Source organism: Periophthalmus magnuspinnatus, chromosome 7, assembly GCF_009829125.3.
Source record: "Periophthalmus magnuspinnatus isolate fPerMag1 chromosome 7, fPerMag1.2.pri, whole genome shotgun sequence".
In the NCBI taxonomy this organism is placed as follows: domain Eukaryota; kingdom Metazoa; phylum Chordata; class Actinopteri; order Gobiiformes; family Gobiidae; genus Periophthalmus; species Periophthalmus magnuspinnatus.
Window position 1 is genome coordinate 29,606,524 of NC_047132.1, and position 20,352 is coordinate 29,626,875.

At 45.1% G+C, this 20,352-nt stretch overlaps 1 protein-coding gene across 1 annotated transcript in view; it reads right to left on the minus strand.

The window, feature by feature from the left end:
- Positions 1 to 20,352, minus strand: part of phactr3a (phosphatase and actin regulator 3a) — an 80,812-nt gene that overhangs the window by 44,925 nt on the left and 15,535 nt on the right. The window lies entirely within an intron of this gene.

Here is a 20,352-nt window from a genome sequence, read left to right on the forward strand (position 1 = left end):
TCTACGAGAAAAAGCTGCAGATACAAAGATAGTTCAGTGTGTTCATCTTATTGGGGGGCGGGAGCTGAGGATGACTCCGCCCACACTGCTGTTTAATAATATACTTTTTTTATATACTTCTTGGTCATGGTCACCTTTTTATACAGCGTTTTTCCACCTTCAAGGCTCTCAAACCGCTTTACATCAAGGAACCGCTCACTCGTTCGGGCTAAGTGTCTTGCACAACGACAGTATTCATCCGTGGGAGCTGGAATCGCACCGCCAACCTGTGAATCTGTGGATCTGACCGCTCAACCAATGATGTTTATGTCGAGAGCGAGATTCAAACCGTCAACCTTCAGATCAGTGAACAAACGCTCTACAAACTGAGCCACTATCGCCTTACTTACTTCATACTACATTATTGTGAAGGTTTCGTTGTAAAAACCAAAAAATCCAGTTACTAATTGATACTAAAACTTGTGGTGAACAGATTTACCTCAGCTTTTTCAGTTCCGATACCGATTCCGATACTAAAGCTTTGCCGATACCGCACATCAACTGATACCAGAACCGAGACAGACGACTTTTTAAACATTTATTTCCTTTAAACAAAATAAAATGAGACAGAACAGATCTAAACATGTTGTGCAGCTGTTACTTATCTCTCATGTAACTACACAACAACTTATAAATATATACTGTGTACAAATTGTAAAGTAATCTAATGTAAATGTGTAAATAAAATACGACTATCATGAGACTTTCTGGGACAACTACAACCAGGAAATAGTCTTAATAGTCAATGTATATGTTCAAACTGGATATCGACTGAGCCAATATTTGGAAGATTCAGCAAATTTGTTCAGTATCGGCCCCAGTATCGGATCAGTGCTCATTCGAACAAATATCTTCACCGAGAAAAGATGATATAAACAGGACAAAATGGACGTTTCCTGAACAGCTGTGGAAAAGTATTGATCTAGACAAGAACTACCACGACCACAGGACAAAGAACGTGATTATTTTGAATTGAAAATGACATTATGTTGTTTACCGTGTTTTTATCAAGACTTTCCTCTGAGTTGGAATGTTTGTATCGTGATAGTAGTCTGGATCTAGATATATCAAAGACACAAAACACAGGCAAGATGCAGGACTTAAAGCAGATCTATTGTGGATCGATGTTATAATTTGCACATTTTAAATCGCAATACAGTGCTCCCTCATTTATCGTGGGGTTACATTCTAAAAATAACCCGCAATAGACGAAATCCGTGAAGTATCAGCTTTATTTTTTTACAATTATTCTCTATGTTTTTGGCTGTAAAACCCCTCACCACACACTTTATACACTTTTCTCACACAGGCATTAATATTTTCTCACATTTCTCTCTCGTTTAAACTCTCTCAAAGTTCAAACCTTCGTAGGCGTCTTTGTCGGTGCAGAACGTTTCATGGACATTGTGGGTTTTGTCGGGGAAAAAACTAATTGCAAACATACAGCACTTCAGAGTCACACTGCGATCCAACATTTATATAAATTTGTCTGAACACATTCTGTACTGTACAGGAGACACGGCACGGAGGAGACTGATGGACAATGGTCTACAGTCCAACAGCCAATCAGGACGCAGAACACAATGCACGTTCAGACGATGTAAAAAAGCATGAAAAATTGCACACAAAAAATCCACGAAACAGCGAGAACACGAAAGGTGAACCGCGATATAGCGAGGGACAACTGTATTCATCTAAAACGACTTAATATTTTTCGCGTTAGAAAACTGTGGCGCCCAATTGGAGCTGACATCGCCGTAAACGTCATCACAACAAAGAATCACGTTGCCGTAACCGCTCCTATAGATAGCTGCACATCATACTAGCGAGCAACGGATTTCTTTTTCATTTGCACCAAAATGAAGTATACTCGATTTAAAAAATAAAACTGAAGACCGAAGTACGTACATCACAGTGGGCGTGTACAGGTGGAGGTGAAAACGGGGGTCGATCGGCAAAATGGCGTCTTGAAAATAAGCGATTACTGCACGAGAAAGAAACAACTATAACACGGTTAAAAGCTCTGAAAAGTCAATTTTGCAGAATAGACCTGATTTAATAAAACTCCCTGAACAAGACTCTCAAACTCTGAACAAAACTGCTCCTTTTCCCTCAGTCAGTGTAGCGTGAAGTTTCCTCCATCCTGCAGCATTCATCACAACAGCAGCGATCGATCAGCGGTTCCAAAAGACTGTGTAAAAGACTCTTTGTAAATAATTGAATTGGATTGAGGGGCAGACGGAGCAGGACGCCATGACTCTATCTACAGTAACACAAAGATGAGATAATGAGCCGGCCTGGATGGCACTCACTGAGCACCTTTGAAACCCTGCTTCATTCATAAACTATTCAATATCATTATGTAATCATCCTATAATTAAGTAGAGCACCAAAACAAGTTTCTCTGCTTGTTCTGACATCCTTCAGTTCACTGTTTTGCCTGAGGGGGATAAACCAGATAAGCAATTACATTTAATTCCTGTTACAATCCGTATGTAGCGTCTGCACAGAGAATTAAAACTGGCTTCCAAAAGTTTTATTCACCTATGGATCTATTTATACACCTGCACAGAGCTTTAGTCGTACATAACAAAGGCTAGACAAAGATTATACAGATTATAGAATTAATTCATGCATCTATCAAGTTCATTTATGTATTTATTTATGTTTTTTTTTTTAATTAGTGATCAATATACAGGCAAGACCAGGCCTGTCGACAGAAATTTGGGGGCCCCGGGTAAGAAACCTCACATGGGCCCCCCTCTAATATAAATACCGGGCCCCCTAAGACCTTGAAGCCTGGGATAAAACACCCATTTGCCCCTTCCCTCCTTGTCGAATCCCCTCGCCAAAACTGACCATTCGCAAAACATTTCATCTCTATAAAAACAGTTTGACACGTGCTGTTAACTTCCACCGTCACCTGCTAAGTTATTTGTCTATTTTCAGAGACAAAAACAGCTCAAAATGGTAAAATATTCCACCACAAAAGCTCTCGTGAGAACCTCTGGCTTTTGTGGTTTCGCTCTTTCAAATGTGCAGCTGAACACAAGCGTCCAGGCAGGAGCTGGGAGCCAAGCAGAGCGTACAGCAGCGAGCGCAAAACGAAAATATCACATCAAAATAGCGGGTTATTTTCACTTAAAATATTGTCCTCTTTTGCCCTCAGTTTAAAGCGCATAGGCCAGGTTAGACTCACTTCAGTAAAACATAGTCAACATACTTATATTCTACTTATATTACTAAACATAATGCCTACTTTTCTCAATTTCTTTTTTATTTGGGTTAACGTTTTCATTTTCCAGCAGATATGACATAAGTAAAGGTCATTTTTTCATAACTGTTACCTGCACCATTGTTAACAAGGACCAACACTGACAAAATTACAGCAGACTAATAAAAATAAATGACAACATCTTTATTCTATTAAACTGGCATGAATAATGTTTGAAAACTCAACTCTACTTCCTGTATTTTTGGTTTTTCTTACTTTGTACTTTTCGTTTTTTCCTCAAACTGCCACTTAACTGATGTAAAACCAAGATAAATATTTCCCACAAGAACTGTCCCACGAAACACATTAATAACTAGAAAAACGTGCAAACTAGAGAGGCACAGGTACTACACAGTGGTCCCTCGTTTATCGTGTGGGTTATGTTCTAAAAATAACCCGCAATAGGCGAAATTCGTGAAGTATTAGCTTTATTTTTTACCATTATTATCTATGTTTTAAGGCTGTAAAACAAGGGTCTGAAACTCAAATTATCCGGGGGCCGCAAGAGGCAGACTCTGGGTGACGCTGGGCCGCATCAGGTATTCCACAAAAAAAAGCTTTATTAAAATCTTCTCAAAAGTCATCGCTGTTTTCAACTTACATGAAGAAATACGCCAATTCTTGTGGATTTTATGGATATACATCGTTATTTGTTGAATCTTTTGTGACGGGAGTACACAGCGCGAGTGTTTGGGGTTTACAGATTTGGAGGAACCATCTACACGCAACATGGTAACGCCACACTAACATTAAACTTTCATATTGTCCTGCGGGCCACAAAATATCGTCTCGCGTGCCGCAATTGGCTCCCGGGCTGCGAGTTTGTGAGTCCTGCTGTAAAACCCCTCACCACACACTTTATACACTTTTCTCAGACGGCATTAACAATCCACGAAACAGCGAGACAGCGAAAGGTGAACTGTGATATATCGAGGGACCACTTTACTGGTATTTGTGTATTCACGCCAATATTGAAAGTTTCGGTGGATCAGATATCGCCATCGAAGTTCAGCCGATACGTTATAAGACAATTTACTTTTCAGTGTCGGTTCTGTAGACACAAAACACACGTGGATCATCGCTTTAACTTTATACTGTTTGTGTTTAAAGGAAATAGGTTGTATTTTCAGTCTCTGCCCCAGTATTGAGACTTGAAGCCAAAGTACAGTGGTTTATCGTGCGTGTTACGTTCTAAAAATAACCCGCAATAGGCAAAATCCGCGAAGTATCAGCTTTATTTTTGACAATTATTCTATGGTTTTGGCTGTAAAACCCCTCACCACACACTTTATACACTTTTCTCACACAGGCGTTAACATTTTCTCACATTTCTCTCTCGTTTAAACTCTCTCAAAGTTCAAACCTTCGTAGGCGCCTTTGTCAGTGCAGAACGTTTCATCGACATTGTGGGTTTTGTCGGGGAGAAAGCAAATTGCAAACGTACAGCACTTCAGAGTCACACTGCGATCCAACGTTTATGGATCAGATATCAGCTTCGAAGTTCAGACGATTTCCCATTTTGGTCGATGTCGATGTCGACGTTATAAGACAATTTACTTTTCAGTGTCGCTTCTGTAGACACAAAACACACGTGGATCATTGCTTTAACTTTATACTGTTTGCGTTTCAAGAGAATAGGTCATATTTTCAGTCTCTGCTCTGTTATCGAGACGCGCAGCCGAAAGTACGGACATCGGTCTCGGAGCCGTAAACCGCGGTTGGGTGCGTCGCTAATGTAAACCTGTCGTAAGCCCTTTGAGCCGCCTCTGTCGCCTCTGCTGGGTCTTTGACTGCGCTGGGACACGGCTCATTACACTAAATGGAGCTAACCTGATTTGTCATAGATATATAGAGACGCTCAGGTCGACACATGCGCTTCACCGCGATCACGTTTGTCATTACGCCTTCCACGTAATAACCGTGTCGATGCGCGGACCTCATGCGTGTTATTGAGGCCGCGGGGTCAAACGGCGCTAAAGCTAAAGCGATTCGGTCTGTAATGGTGTAGGATAATGTTATTCTGCTAATTAAGCAACGGTGTCGTTTACATTTGACTGTAAAGATCCAGGCGCTATAAGGAAATGTGACTAATGACAAGAACTCGAGATGAAATGTAAGAAGTTTAAAGAAGTTTTAAGTACTATTTTACTACAAGTACAAGGCTCTACTGTCACTGAAACTGTTATTATTTCTCCCAGCCATTGCAACTTAATAATAATAATAATAATAATAATAACAATTCCCAAACTTAAATAATGTTTTGTCAGACACTCAAAGAAACAACTTCAGCTGCAAATACCAACTTGAAGAAATAATGAAATGAAATGAATAAATCCATCATTTGAATGTTACATAAGGTAAGAATGACATTACATTACATTTTTTCTTTATTTTTCCCTCTCTTTATCTCTTTAGTTCACCCTTTCTTTTTTCCTCTATCCTTCTATCCCTCTCTATATCCATCTTTCCCTCTCTTTATCTCTTTAGTTTATTCTTTCTTTTTTTCTCTATCCTATCCCTCTCTATATCCATCTTTCCCTCTTTCCACCTCTTCCTCTCTATCTCACCCTCATTTTCAACCTGTTTTTCTTCCTCCGCCCTTTTCTCTCGCTTTCTCTCTTTTGTCACTCATTTTCTCTCTCTGTCTGTCTCTCACTCGCCTTCTCTCTATGTCTTCCTCTCTGTCTCTCTCTTTCTCTCTCCCTCTAGCTCCTTCTCTTTCTCTGTATCCCTCCTTCTCTCTGTCTCACTCGTCATCTCTCTCTCTCTCCCTCTCTTGCTTCTCTCTGTCTTCCCCTCTATTGCTCTCTCTCTTTCTCTCTCACCCTAGCTCCTTCGCTTTCTCTCTATCCCTCTCTCTTTCTCTCTTTTGCTACTTACTTTCTCTCTCTCTCTCTGTCTCTTTCTCTTCATTTCTCTGTCCCTCTCACCTTCTCTCTATGTCTTCCTCTGTATCTCTCTTTCTCTCTCCTGTTGCATGCTGGGTGCACGTGTGCGTGTGAGCGTGTGGCAGGTTTGCGTTCGAGGAGGAAGAGAACTGCGTGTGTGAGTGGACACTTTTCTCCATCTATCTGCTGTCACTCTTCAGTAGAAGGTAAGGGGGTTTTATTGTGTTGGTTTGTGTTAAACTTTGAGCGAGTTGTCCGGTGCCCGGTGTCCGGTGCCCGGTGTCCTGTGCCCGGTGGTGTCGGGCATGGCGTCCCTCCCGGAGGAGGGCGCGCAGGCCCTGTCACTCAAACACGGGGTCAGAGTAGCGACTGACCCGCGGGTCACTGTAGAGCAGGTGCTGTTGGCCCTGGGGGAGCAGGTGGGCCATGAAAATATTGTGTTTGGTTCACGCATGAACAGGGCGGTGGTCGCGTTTTTACGTGAAACGCGTTTCGTTCATGACGCCGTACAGAGTGGACTGGTGCTGGAGAACGGGTTCGTGTCGGTGTCTCCACTGTTTGTGCCGTCTGTGAGGGTGACGGTGTCCGGTGTACCACCGTTCATATCTAATGAGTGTATTGAGAGGGAGCTGGTGCGCTTTGGCAAAATATCCAGTGGTTTAAGGCCGGTGCGTCTGGGCTGTAAAGACGCCCGTCTGCAGCACGTACAGTCGCTCAGACGCCAGTGCTTCATGTATTTAAATGATCCGAGCGGTGCACTTGAGCTGTCTTTTGCTGTTAAGTTTGAAAACAGACACTACACTTTATATGTGAGCTCAGGGAGCATGAAGTGTTTTGAGTGTGGAGATGTAGGGCACAAGCGCGCGTCATGCCCCCACCGAGAGCCACGGGGCGGGGAGGCCGAGCGGGAGGCGGGCGCACCGAGAGCCCATACACCCGGTGCCACTCCCGAGACAGTGGAGGAGCAACCAGGGCCCTCCAGAGCAACAGATGATCAGACTGAGGCAGAGATGCAGAGTGAGCCACAGCAGGAGGAGACGGACATGCTGGGAGAAAGTGTAACCACTGCCCCGGCCCCGTCACAGAACACTGAGAGCGCGGAGGACAGGGGCGCAGAGGACAGGGGCGCAGAGGACAGGGGCGCAGAGGACAGGGGCGCAGAGGACAGGGGCGCAGAGGACAGGGGCGCAGAGGACAGGGACGTAGAAGACAGGGACGTAGCGGGAGAGGACAGTGAGCAGTGTGAGGACGGAGAGGACAGGGATGAGGAGGACACACTGTCACAGTTCTCAGATATGTCTCAGGAGGCGGGGCCAGATGAACCTGTTCCTTACTCTATTAAAGATATTAATGAGTTCCTGGATGTCACTTATGGAAACAAAGCAGTTAATGTACAAGACTTCTTCCCCGATGTTGATGGCTTCATCAACTCAGTCAGGAAATTGAAAAGGCAGGTTGGTATCAAACAGTTAAGTCAAAAGAAAAGGTATAGACTGGCAAAGCTTTTAGCAAAGCTCAGTAAGGGCAGGAAAGGAGCAGGGACCAGTAAACAGAAATAATGGGTGGTGCACTTTGGTGTTTTTTTCTCAGCTTGCATCTTTTTACTGTTTTCTATTTTCCTTTCTATTTTCCTATGGAGAGCCTCAAGATAGGGTCCCTGAACATTAATGGGGGCAGGGACAGAGAAAGGCAAGCAGCGGTGGTTGAAATGGTTAAACTTAAACATATTGATGTGTTATTCCTACAGGAGACACACAGCACAGGAGACAATGAGACAGACTGGAGCAGGGCTTGGTCAGGGCCAATTTTTATGAGCCATGGGACTAATGTGAGCGCTGGAGTAGCAGTACTGGTGTCTGAGGGGGTGAGGCTGGGTAATGCCACTCACCTGGAGGTAGAGGGAGGCAGGCTGCAGGTGGTGCAGGGGACTATTAAGGATAGACACTTTGTGTTCATAAACATCTATGCACACACCTCACCTGTGAGCCGCACACAGCTAGTGCACACTCTTAACAGGCAGCTCAAAACGTTTAACAGTGACTCTGTGATAGTGGTGGGAGGGGACTGGAACTGCACGACTCACACTCACGACAGGAACACGGTAGAGCCCCACCCAAATACAGCAGCTCTGTTGGCGAGTGTACTGAGGGAGAATGACCTCATGGACACATGGAGGCAGTGCCACCCTATGGGACGCCAGTACACATGGGTCCGCGCCAGTGGGGGCAGTGTGAGCGCAGCTCGTCTGGACAGAATCTACATCAACCAATCGCACAAGACCCATCTCAAAAGAGCCCAAATAATACCTATTGGTTTTTCAGATCACCATTTGGCCACAATGGAGTGCACTCTACCAGCATGTGCTCCACGCTGCCCCTACTGGCGCCTGAATGTAAGACTTCTGCAGGACAGGGGGTTCATCCAGGCCTTCGGGGAGTTCTGGGAACAGTGGAGGTGCAGGAAGGCAGACTTTGAGAACATGCTCAAGTGGTGGGAGGTGGGGAAGACCCAAATCAAACTATTCGTCCAACAGTACATGTCACGTTCACATCGTTCAGAGAGGGAAGAGCTGGAGCAGTTAGAGAAGGAAGTAGCCCTCATAGAGGAGGGACTGATCAGGGGAACAGGGAGTAGAAGCACGTGGGCAAATAGGAAGGGTGCTCTTAGGTCATTTATGAGTGAGAGAGCAAAAGGGGCGCTAGTCAAGGCAAAGGTTATTAGACTGCATGAGATCGACGCACCCACACGCTACTTTTTTAATTTAGAAAAGAAAAGTAGTGCATCAAATAGTCTAATGCACCTCAAATTGGCTAACGGGGAGATCACTTCTGACGCGTCACTGATGCGAGAGGAGGCCATTACTTTCTACAGTAAACTGTTTGGGGCCGGTGAATGTGACGAGGAGAGTCGGGGGCAGATGATGGAGGGGTTGCCTGAGCTGGAGGACTCTGAGGCAGCAGCTCTGGCCTCTCCGGTTACTCAGGAGGAGATGAACTCTGCAGTGCAGCAGCTCAGTTGTGGCCGAGCCCCTGGGATCGACGGTCTGCCTCCAGAGTTCTACAAGAGGTTCTGGTCGGTGCTGGGGGAGGATGTACATGCCATCTTCACTTCAGCCCTGGATTTGGGTCGGCTTCCACGCAGCTGCACTAGAGCGGTCCTGGCACTGTTGCCAAAGAAGGGTGACCTGACTCTGCTGAAAAACTGGAGGCCAGTGTCCCTGCTTTGTACAGATTATAAAATAATTGCTAAAGTCTTCTCTAACAGACTAAAGGAGTGCTTGGACAGTATAATTTTACCAACACAGACATACTGCATCCCTGGACGGACTATTATGGACAATGTTTTTCTCATCCGGGACATTATAGACATCAGAAAAACAAAGGACTTGAATGTCGGTCTCCTGTCAATCGACCAGCAAAAGGCATTTGATCGGGTAGACCATAACTATCTGTTCAAGACTATGGGTGCGTTTGGGTTTCCCACAAAGTTCATCAGCTGGATGGAGACTCTATACGAAGGAGCCACAGTGTTGCTAAGGGTGGGGGGAGGACTCAGCCGGCCGGTGGAGGTGAAGAGGGGCATCAGGCAAGGTTGTCCTCTGTCAGGGATGCTCTATGTTCTGGCCATAGAGCCACTGCTCCGGAAGCTCAGCAGAGGATTGAGGGGCCTCAGATTGGAGCAGGCCTCACAGCCCCTCTGCCTGTCGGCCTATGCAGATGACATTACTGTGATCATCTCAGGGCAGGAGGACGTGGAGACAGTGCAGCAAAGTCTGTCCCTCTATGAGCGCGCCTCATCCGCACAGGTAAACTGGTCAAAGTCTGAGGCCTACCTCCTGGGACAATGGGAGCACCAGGCGAGGCCCGTCCTTCCCGGGGGGCTGCAGTGGAGCATTGAGGGGTTCAAGTGTCTGGGCGTGTTTCTGGGGAGCGAGCAGTTTCGGACAAAGAACTGGGATGGTCTTGTGGAAAAGGTGAGTGCCCGATTGTCTCGATGGGCCTGGGTCCAGCCCCAGCTGTCTTACAGGGGGAGAGCCCTGGTGGCCAACACTCTGGCTGCCTCCTGTCTGTGGCACCGTTTTACCATCTTACAGCCTCCGGACTCTGTGGTGGCAGATATTCAGAAGAGGTTGGTGGACTTTTTCTGGGGTGGCTATCATTGGCTGAAGGCTGCAGTGCTGTACTTACCTGTGGAGGAGGGAGGACAGGGGTTAGTGGACATCTCCAGTAGACTGGCGGCACTCCGTCTGTGGACAGCCAAACGCTTCCTCTATGGCCCCCAACAACTGTGGACAGAGACGGCAGCTGTCCTGCTGCGCCGAGTGGGAGGACTGTGTTATGATAAGCACCTGTTCCTCTTGGACCTGAAGGCAGCAGACTTATCGGGGATATCAAAGTTTTACCAGTCTGTGCTGAAGGCCTGGAGCTCGGTGCTGGAGTGCTCCAGGGAGGAGCCATATGGACGCGTGGGGCAAGAGCCACTGCTTTTTAACCCTGTGGTGAGGAGCGGCCTGCTGGACTCTACCCACATGAGACAGGCATTTGTGGCTGCAGGGATCACCAAGCTGATGAACTTGAGGACTGAGCGAGGCTGGAAGAGTGCAGCCCAGCTGAGCCGGGAGACCGGGGTGAGGTCTGAGCGTGTGCTGCAGAAGCTGCTGTGGGAGGTGCAGCATGGACTCCCTGTGCACTTCAGAGAGATACTGGGGCTCTATGGACAATCTCCACCCGTCCAGACAGGACCCTTTCCTTCGCTGTGTGTGCAGGCCGCTGGAGGACCACAGAACAACAATGGAGGCTTGCTATCCTTTGACTCCCCTGTCCTCCCAGAGATGTCTGCAGTAAAGAAGAAGGACCTCCATACTTTATGCATCAAAGTCCTCCACAGAGCCGAGCTGTTCGGTGTCCCAGAGTCCAGGTGGTCAGGTGTGTTGGCCCCGGGTTCTTCTCCACGAGGCTGCTGGAGGTCCCTGTACCACCCTCCTGTGGAGAAACGCTGTGCGGATCTTCAGTGGCGGGTGGTGCATGGGGCCGTGGCTACAAACAGACATGTGGCCCACTTTGACCCAAGATCAGACAGACACTGTGCCTTCTGCCAAGAAGAAGAGACACTTGAACATCTGTGGTTGTCTTGTCCTCGGCTGGCCCCCCTCCTCAGTCTCCTGGGATGCTGGTTGCAGACTCTGGGACAAACACTCACCCGGGAACTCTTTGTGTTTGGACCCAAATTTTCTGTGGCCAATCGTAGAACTGTTGTTTTAGTCAATTTTATCCTAGGCCAGGCTAAGATGAGCGTGTGGCTCACCCAGAGGAACCAGATGGCCGGCTCAGGCTGCACAGACCTGGAGCTCCTGTTAAAGAGACTGGTGGGGGCACGGCTCAAAGTGGAGTTTATGTACAGCAAACTGGTGGGGCAGGTGGAGGATTTTGAGGCGGTGTGGACAGTGAGGAGGGCGCTGTGTTCAGTGAGGGAGGGGCAGTTAATTCTGCATCTGTAGGAGGGGTTGGAATATGGATGTGTGATTGTGTTGTTTGTTTTAATATTTTCTTTTAACTGACAAGTGAAACAAAATAAATGTATTGTTAAAAGTCATAAAAGTCTCTCCCACTAGCCCCTTCTCTTTCTCTCTATCCCTCTCTCTTTCTCTCTTTTGCCACTCACTTTCTCTCTCTGTCTCTCTTCATCTTTCTCTCCCTCTCTCGGTGTCTCTCTGTGTCTTCCTCCCTATCGCCCTCTTTCTCTCTTCCCCTAGTTCCTTCTTTCTCTTTATCCCTCTCTCTTTTGTTACTCACTTTCTCTCTCTGTCTGTTTTCCTCTCTTGCCTCCGCTCTATGTCTTCCTTTCTAACTTTCTCTTTCTCTCTCTCCCTAGTTCTTTCTCTTTCTCTCTATCTCTCTGTTTCTCTCGCTTTTGGCACTCACTTTCTCTCTGTCTCACTTCATCTGTCTCTCCCTCTCTCGACTTCTCTCTCTCCCCTAGCTCCTTCTCTTTCTCTCCACCCCTCTTTCTCTCTCTTTTGTCACTCACTTTCTCTCTCACTGTCTCTCTCTTTCTGTCTCGCCTTCTCTCTATGTCTTACTCTCTTTCTCTCTCCCCCTCGCTCCTTCTCCATATCTCCATGCCTCTCTCTTTGTCTCTCCTTTATCTCTATCTGTCTCTTTCTACCTCTCTTTATTTGTATTACACTTCCTCGTTCCCTCTATCTCTCTATCTTCTTTCTATCCCTCTCCATCTTTCTCTAGATCTATCTCTCGTCTTCTAGTCTGTTGTCGTCATCTTTCTCCCTCTCCATCTTTTTTTCTTTCTATCCCTCTCGTTCTCTTTCTACATTTTATATAAAAACAAACACATCAAATATATAAAGTAACATATATGGAATTATGTAGTAAAGAAAAAAAAAATTGGATTTGAATACAAAAAATAAACAAAAGTAGTAAAAAAAAAAAGTAAAAAATGCGTGGTCATGTACACTGAAGAGCTCATTTGCTAAAACATTCGTAGTAAAAATAGTAAAATGATTAACCGTGTAATAAGTCTCCAAACACTGCGTCTACTACGATGACTCACTCCTCATTTTAATTGCTCCGCTGATTAAAATCATGATTCATAACAAGTTTAGTCTCCCGCGAGTAAAAACGATCACACGCCCAACGTCACATCATTAACTTGAACGACGCAAATCGATTACACAGACCTACAGTTTATAACAACAACGATCTGTGTCTCCAGTTTATGTATCAATCCCGCTCTCGACAGCCGGAGAATGCGCCGCGCTCGGGGTCAGACTCGGGACCGAATCACTCACTTCTTCCAGTCAATTGGAGGCTGGGAGCTGTCGGCCTCTATTGGCAGAACAACCCTGTGTCTACAAAGGATTTTCCCAGCGATACAGATGCATTACACAGCAGCTCGTCTGCCCTGAGCCCAGAGGAAGAGGAGAAAGAAAGAGAGCGGGTAGTGTTATCTGGGAGCGAGAAAACGATGAAACTGTGATGAAGAGAGTGAGGGGGAAGTCTGCGAAAGTGACCACACACTCACACGCACTCACACACACACTCACACACACACACACATATCAGGGCTGGTTGCACTTTCAGCAGCGTTTTGAATGGGACTGGAGAGGTTGGGGCGAGGCTGGAGTGAGGTTGGATCGAGGCTGGGGTGAGAATAGGGCAAGGCAGGAGTGAGGCAGGAGCAAGACTAGATTGAGGCTGGGGTGAGGCTGGAGTGAGGCTGGGGTGAGGCTGGAAAGAGGCTGGATTGAGGCTGGGGTGAGGCAGGAGTGAGGTTTGATCGAGGCCGGGGCGAGGATAGGACGAGGCAGGAGTGAGGTTGGATCGAGGCTGGAGCGAGGCTGGAGCGAGGCTGGAGCGAGGCTGGAGCGAGGCTGAGACAAGGCTAGGGGCGAGGCCGGGGCAATACTGGAGCGAAGCTGGGACAAGGCCAGAGCGAGGCTGGAGTGAGGAGCGAGGCCGGATCGAGGCCGAGGTGAGGGCGCAGCTAAAGTGAATCTGGGGTGAGGCCAGGGCGTACACTGGGCGTATGGAATGATCAGACAGAGGGGATTTTGTGCCCAGATCTGCACTGTCCTGTCCTCATTAAAGTGTTATCACAAGACAAGATAAAAACGAGGAAGGAAATAGAGAAGCATGTCTCTTGCTTCTTCTATCTCTCTCTTTGTATCTCTTTTTCAATCCCTCTATCGCTCTTTCTGCCTCTTTGTTCTACTTTTCTCCCTCCTTCTCTCCACTAATCTCTTATTCTACCAATCGTTATGTGTTTCCTTTTGTCTTTCTATCCCTCCCTCATCTCTCTTTTTCTTTCTCTCTCTACTGTCTGATTTTCCCTCCCTTCTATCCCTGTCTTTCTCTCTCTTTCCATCCCTCCTTCTCTCTATTTACCAGTCTTTGTTCCCTTTCTTTCTTCTTTCTTTCTATCCTCCTACCCTTCCCCTCTTTTTCTTTCCATTCTCTCTCAGTCTTTCCCTCTATTTATTTCACTCTTTCTTTTTCCTTTTCTCTCTATCCTTCTATCCCTCCCTATATCCATCTTTCCCCAGCTCTTCCTCTCTCTATCTCACCCTCGTTTTCTACCTGTATTTCTTTCTATCTCTCTCTGTTTCTCTTTCTCTGCCCCTTCTTCCTCTTTTGTCACTCACTTTCTCTCTCTCCGTCTCTCTCCCTCTCTCGCCTTCTCTCTATGCCATCCTCTCTATCTCTCTTTCTCTCTCCCCTAGCTCTTTCGCTTTCTCTCTATCTCTCTTTCTCTCTCCTTTATCTCTGTATCTCTCTTCTACCTCTCTTTATTTGTATTGCTCTTCCCCTTTCTCCCCTTCTCTCGTCCCTTCTCTCTCTCTCTCCATCTTTTCTATCTTTTCCCACTCATTTTGTTTCTCTACATCTCTGTCTCTCTCTCCTTCTAGCCTCTTTCTCTCCATGTCATTGTCTTTCTTCTCTCTCCCTAGCTCCATCTCTTTCTTTCCATCCCCTCTCTTCCTCTCTCTCTTTTATCTCTCTCTCTCTTTCCACCCCTTTATTTGTATCGCTCTTCCTCTCCCCCCTCAATCTCTCCTTCTCTCTCTCTTAATCTTTCTCTGTCCTTTGTCACTCATTTTGTCTCTCTCCTTCTACCCGGTTCTCTCTTTCTCTCCATGCTGTCATCTTTCTCCCTCTCCCCCTAGCTCCATCTCTTTCTTTCCATCCCTCTCTCATTCTCTTCCTCCTCACCTCTATCGCTCTTTCTACTTCCAACCAGTATTATTATTATTATTACAGCAGCACATCATCAGTAAACGGGTAAAACGACGGTCTAAACTCAGCTCACGTTCCCTCTTTCTCTCTAGCTCCTTCTCTTTCTCTCTTTCCGTGTCTTTCTCTCCCTCCTCCCTTTCTTTTCGGGTACACAGACAGGAGAGCGTAGTCTATAGGCATCAGTGATCATCTGGGACAGGGCTGATAAAAACTCGGGACACGCGCTGCAGTGGGAGCAGCCTGCCTCTGTCCGTGGTGCTGAAACGCTCTCTCTTTCAGCTCAATGACAAAAGCAGCGGAGCGTCTGCCACTAAAGCTGCATTTAATCACAGCCCAGTGTTTTTCTTGGTATATGAGCTGTAGACACATGAAAAACTGTTATGTTTCGAAGTGTCCAGATGCACTTTTTCCACCTAAAAACAAGTGGAAGGGAGGAATAGAGGAACAAAACATAGTATGGGGATACATAAAGTACACAAAATGGTGCTTTATCATGCCTGTTGTTTCATTTTACGTGCAGCCTTGGTCCTCCAACTGCTTTTATGTTTTTCTTTCTTCTTCGTGTGTCCTTCGCCTTGCCCCTCGTATCAATTCAGGGTTAAAGTGTCCTCTTGTAATTATCTTTGCTTTTGTTTACATCTGTGGTTATATTTTATGTGTATTTAAGTTTATATTTAGCTCATTCTGTTGTTCTGTTGTTTTAATTTGCGGGGAGATGCTAACTTTGTCATGTCGTTGTCTTCTCTCGTGGAGTGTGGGCTGGACCAAACTGAGGCACATGTTCATACAGTTTTATATTTTGGGGAAACAGATTAAAGGTTAAAGTTACTAGTGTGTCTCGTGGCTCCTCAGCACCTCACAAAATAACAACAACAACAACGCAGAAGTCCACCTGTCACACACGCATATAGTAAAAGTAACATTTAATGAGCGTTAATAGCTCAGTTGGTAGAGTCAGGTCCACTGATGTGAAGGTTGGAGGTGCGATTCCAGCTCCCACAGATGAATGCTGTCGTTTTTATCCCACCTCGACTCCGGTGTGTGCGTGTGAAAGGGTGAGCGGTTCCTTCATGTAAATCGACTTGAAGGTGGAAAAGCGCTATATAAAAACGTGACTATCAGTGCTTTTTTATCAGCAAGACAATTAGTGAAACTCATAAGAGGATACAAATACACTTATACCGCCATAATCCAACTATAAAACTGTGGAAATACTGTAACAACACTTATAACATTGAACAAATTTACCCTGATTTCATGCTAAACTCATCAAACTCTGACATTAAAAAGAAAAAAAAAAACTTTACCTAGAATTGATGACTGTTCTAATTGCAATAATTCATTTGAGCATCTTGACAGATTTATGTTCTGGCTCAGTAATCCTGTGGAGTCACACGCTGCTCAAAGCCAAGCAGAGGGTAAAATGCAAACATTCACTCACTGAGGAAAAGGTCATGTGCCTGCTGCCATTCTACGCTGCAACCATTATTTAGAAAGTCCATAATATTAATGCAATATCTAGTCTTGGGATGAATGTCTTGACATAAAACGTCTTAAAACTGACGCACTACAGGATTTTTCAGTCGTAAAGGATTTTTTTTAACAAGACAAGAAGTGCAGACCATAGACACAAAGAGAATTGGATGAGATTTTACACGTCTGAGCGCAAAAACAGCAGCGGGATATGACAGCGAAGAGACCGCACACCACAAGCTAAAAGTTGTGAGCGCACCTCGTGTCAGCTGTTTCCTGTCTACAGTAAAACGACTCACTTTGAGACTCTTCTAGTTTAGATACGAGTCAAAACTGTGTCATTATTATTGAAATGTGGCGCTGTAGTTCAGATAAATACTTTAAATGCACAGAAATCTGGAGATAAACGACACAGGAAGTACAGTCGCTATCGCTAATCTGCAGCAGCTTCACCCTGATCCTCGCTGTGTGGATGTAAACAGACACACGTGAGGATTTACTCTTGCCTTTTTACTTTTTAAACAACACTTCAAACTGGATAATATCGCTGTTTTGTGGACTGAGTGTCATTACTTTGAAGGACACAGTCTAATGGATGATATGGATGAAATGCTGCAGTTTAACTTTACAAGAGGTGAGTAATAAAGCTGTTTTTCAGTCATTTTCACTCTTTCCTGAATTTGTATCTTTCCCCTCTGTGTCCATCACTCCATCTGCCCCTGACGCTTTCACCGCTCATTTCCAAAACGCCGTATTACAGATCAATCCCCTTTTTCACCTCGTTCTCCAGTTTTATTTTCTTAATGGATGATATGCGTAGGATTCGGCAACGTCTTTGTTGTGATGACGTTTACAGCGACGTCAGTTTCCATTGTGCACTGAAGTTTTCTATTGTGGACGTTTTAGATAAATATTGGAATTTAAAAATGTGAAATTTAGATAATGATCCACGGGTGTCACACAAAATGCACAAAAGCACAAAATGTCAACTTTAAACAGCAAATAAGCACCGAACTACACCACATGGTTAAAATATAATTCACTTTTACCTCTTCAGCTTACGTGAAATTCCATATATAATGAATCATATTTTGACATTCTCCTTTCACTACACTACAGCACTACCGTTCCTGTGTCTGTCCTTGGCTGCAGAGGAATGCGGCCTGTGTTACAGTGAATGAAAGTGAAAAGGTCCATTTATCTTTAGCCTTGTGCTCTGACATCCCACTTTTTCAGCTCCAAAATGAAACTCCTCGTTCATTTCCTTTTCACGCTGCTATTCCTCTAGTGATCTGATACGACTATGTATTTCATTTAGCGTCTCCTGAGAGGCCTGTGTGGGGCTGCTCAATAAAACCGTAGTGTAAAGTGCCTATCGAAGCTGTGGTGGCTTTATAAGGAAGGCGTTCTTACTCATCTCGGCTGCGGTTTGCACATTAACAAGGCATGGAGGTATAACGTACGTCTTTGCTTAAGTGCTGCTTTAAAGAAGACTTATTGTGCTTGTGTCTGGTCTATAGTTATAATCTATGACACCAGTGGATTTAAACCTCAGTATTCGTTTAAAAAAATGAAACAAATTCGCTGACTTCTGTATTAGAAAACTGCGGTGTCCAACGGGAGCTGACGCCGCTGTAAACGTCATCACAACGAAGAGCTCCGGAGCTGAAGAAGTCGGACTGCAGATGGCGCTGTTGTCCTGTCTTCGCCGTTAGGAAGCATAGACTGTATACAAATGGACATAGCTAACGCACTAGCCGCCACATTCCAAATAGGAAGTCGTGAGTAAGGGCGCACTTCCGACTCCACTGACTTTGGCTCCAATTCACTTTACATTGAAAAACTCCTTTTTTTGGTCTTAAAATGTTCGTATTAACCCGCTCTACATGATCCTGATGTTTTTTATTTCACTATTGTGTCCATAACTCAAAATATGAACCTTAATAACAAACAAATCAGGTGCTTTCTTTCCCCGAGGTCACTCCCAGTAGCGTTAGCAACAGGTTTGATTGACAGCGTTGCTAAGGGCCTTCTCCAGTGGCGCAGACGGTAAGAGGCGTTACTTTCAAAACCCTCGCTCCATATTGGCTCTTTGGTTGCTATGATACTCAACGTCAAAATTCCTAATATGGAACTCGGCTCCAGATTAGCCGCTATAACTGCTAGCCTCAATTAGCTTCATTTAACTTTAACATTTGTGTTTTTTATGCAGTCTATGGTAGGAAAACAGCGACAAAAGCTGTTTAGAGCGCTCATGAGCAGTCCAAACTGTCAGCTATGAAAACAAACTAAACCTTGGTCTGAAAAAAAAACAAACTATTAAAATAAATAAAACCAGATTAACCAAACTGGACTAAGACGCATACCTCTGTTTACCTCTATATACGATTACCACCTATGCAATCACAACAAGATGTGCGGTTGTGAGACAAAACTGATAACAAACAACCCACCAAATTTAAACTAGACTCTGAAAAATGGCGTCTTCACCAAACTTCTCCCAATTTAAGGTTTGCGTCACTGGAAAACGGGGCCAGGTTTTGTATCTCTAGTTTCCAAATCCACACTCCCTGCCTCTTTGTTAATGGCTTCGTCTAGACCATCCATCATCGCACCGGGGCCGGTTAGCAATTAGGACAACTCCTTGGCTGGGGCTCAATATGGCCGCCTCATCATTATCCCTGTTGCTACACTTCCTTAGTCCTTCGCCGCTCTAATTCAACCCCTAAAGACATTTTCCTTACAGATTTCTCCTGCAAAATTGGCCCGCTCTCCATCATAGTCCGACGCAATGCCCAAAGGAGTGTTTAAAAGTTCAGATGACGTACCGCTCGGAGTTTAACCTGAGCTGGTAAAGGCTAAATCGCTCTATTACGCGTGTCCTTCGTGTGTTTGTGTGACAGGTGTGTGAGGCTGGGGTCTTCAGCTGTTGCCGGGGATACTGCCGCCCGAGCCCACCTGTGCTTTTATTTGCCAAGGGTTTCACGGCGAACAGAGCAGCCGGGAGATCAATGTGGCGTGTCGCTGCTTGAACTGAAGGGAATTTGCTCAGTTAAAGGACGGAGATATACGGGAAAATGTTTATAGTTTAAAGTTTTATGTTTGGCCAAAGAATGGTTTGATATAGCCTGGCGTTTATCCACTCTCAAGCCACTCAAAACACAAAAAACGACAACAATATTTATATGTGGGAGCTGGAATCATATGACCAAACTATGAGTTAACCAATGATGTTTATGTCGAGAGTGAGATTCGAACCTCTAACCTTTGGATCAGTGCGCGAAAACTCGAATAAATGTCTTTCTACATTAATTCCCCGAACATAAACGATGCACAGTTTTAATTAGTGCCATTCCACACAAAAATAGTCACATTTATTCCTCCAAACTCTGACCTCTGCTCCAAACTACACGCTTTTATAGATAAACGATAAACAACTGTGCGTGTCGCTCGATTAAAAAGACCCAAGCTGACGATTACACATTACTGAATCTTAATTAAAATTTGATTACAGTGGTTCCTTGTTTATTACGTTCTAAAAATAACCTGTAATAGACGAAATCCGCGAAGTATCAGCTTTATTTTTACAATTATTAATCATATTTTAAGGCAGTAAACCCCTCACCACACACTTTATACACTTTTCTCACACAGGCGTTAACATTTTCTCACATTTCTTTTGTTTAAACTCTCTCAAAGTTCAAACCTTCGTAGGCGTCTTTGTCGGTGCAGAACGTTTCATCGACATTGTGGGTTTTGTCGGGGAGAAAACAAATTGCAAACGTACAGCACTTCAGAGTCACACTGCGATCCAACGTTTATGTGAATTTGGCTGAACACATTCTGTACTGTACAGGAGACACGGCACAGAGGAGAAAAGCTGTAAAAAAGCATGTAAAATTGCACAAAAAAATCTGCGAAACAGCGA